General features: G+C 37.8%; 1 protein-coding gene across 1 annotated transcript in view; it reads right to left on the reverse strand.

Annotated features, from left to right (window-relative positions):
* LOC102680942 (brain-specific homeobox protein homolog) overlaps nt 1-1,896 on the reverse strand; it is a 4,975-nt gene that overhangs the window by 1,372 nt on the left and 1,707 nt on the right. The gene's annotated exons all lie outside the window — the stretch shown is intronic.

Below are 1,896 nucleotides of genomic sequence, written 5' to 3' on the forward strand. Positions count from 1 at the left end.
TAGACCTTCGTGTCTCTAGACGACGACGACGACGACGACGACAAGGCGGTCTCATCTTCTACGCTAGCTTTCCACCCCTCGCCACCCCCCTCCTCCTTGCTGCCAAGGAGACGTCTACTAACTTCGTTAGCCCTTCCTATCGAACGAAGCCATCTTGGCTACTGAGACCAGCAACTTGACGAAGGTTATGAGCAGATGCGGTCCAAGTTGCGTATAGAGGGGGGGAGTTTGATTCCTATTTCGAAGGCCGATTATTATTTGGCGGAAAAAAGAAAGAAGGAAGAGGATTGTTGAGAGGAAAATATAATATTTTTTTTCTTATCATTTCGTCAAGTTACAGGAGTAAATTGGCGGAGGAGTTTGAACGAGCAGATTCGACGAGAGCGTCTCTCATTCTGGAATATATTATTTACATCGAATTATCAGAGTAACGCGTTTCTTTAAACTTTTTCTCTTATTTCAAGTTTTTATTATTCGTTGATATATATATATATAGTGTTTATAGAGTGGTAATTAATCATCTATTTTTATGTACAAAGTATTTTTTGGGGAGGGATGGTATTAGAGAGGAGAGCGATACACGTATTTTCGTCCGCGAACGTGAACGTTACAGGTTTAAATCGATTCATGCGAGCGATCCGATTTAATTATTCCCAGATCGCGGCATTTACTACATTATAACAGCGCCGATCGTGCGCCATTGTGTGTTCACAAAGCGGTACAGTTATCGGGAATTATTACTCGATCTATTATTTGAACGATGCTGTTGTTCCGTCTTGCGCGTTGTTTACTGCATCGTGATACTCGCGAGAATAAATTATGCATAGTTGTACGAATGTAAACAGTTTTTTTTTTTTCTTCCTTTTTGCATGCAAATTAATTTTTTTTCATCCTTTTCAATAAATTCGAAATCAATAATTCCAATGAATATATATAGATCCGGTTTTTTCCCCCACCATCTTTCTTGACTCTTTCGAAAATAAAGATAAATTTTTCCTCCGTTAAGTCGCGATTCGACTCGAATCGAATTCTTTTTTCGAATATTCTTTTAAAATTATCGTCGACGATTTTTCTTTTCTTTTTTTTTTTTTTCCTCGGCCGAAGAAGAACACGAAAATGATATAATCGCGAAAGAAAGTTGTAACGAAGGGAAATGTTTAAACGAGGGGGGAGGGGAGGATACGGAATTACTGTGGAGGATCGTGCAGTAAAAAGCGATCATTATCCATCCGACGTTAGTTAATCATTATAGTTACTGTGACCTCGGTCACGGTATGGTTAGTTAACTAAAGTTGCGTAATTTATTGCCAGCCGAATTTTGGTTGCATTATATGGTCCATTAGCATGGATAACAGGGAACTATTTGACGTACACGGAAATTCCGACGCGCTGGCCCGCGCTCGAATGCAAATTGATAATCACAATTACGAAGTTTATACTAATAACGATTTAATTGCGATACACAAGCCACGATCTACTTTCAGCCGCGATTATTATTTTTCCTTGCTCTCGTTGCGAAGCGATGGGGGCCAATTACACGAAATCGTTGACAATAATTCACAAAATCGCGAGAGAGAAATAATATTTTTCCTTCCCCCTCTTCTTTTCTCCCCTTTGTACCTTGAAAATTTTATTTTACCTCTCGATCAGTCGAAATTTATTTTTTTAACCGATCTTGAGATCGAGAATGTTTAATGCACTCGTGGAAAAAAGGAAAAAGGAAACTTGATCTTTCATCAAATTTTTAGATCTTACGCACGTGCAAAATCACGAAGAAATATCACGAAAAAGTTTCCAAGTTTACAATTTTTTCCCAAGAATCGAAATTATATTTGTAATATATATATTTTCAATAAGTTTGGGTCTTTTTTTAGGAGGGGATTCTTTTTTTTTTTT

This window comes from Apis dorsata, unplaced genomic scaffold (genome assembly GCF_000469605.1).
Source record: "Apis dorsata unplaced genomic scaffold, Apis dorsata 1.3 scaffold_227, whole genome shotgun sequence".
NCBI classification, from domain to species: domain Eukaryota; kingdom Metazoa; phylum Arthropoda; class Insecta; order Hymenoptera; family Apidae; genus Apis; species Apis dorsata.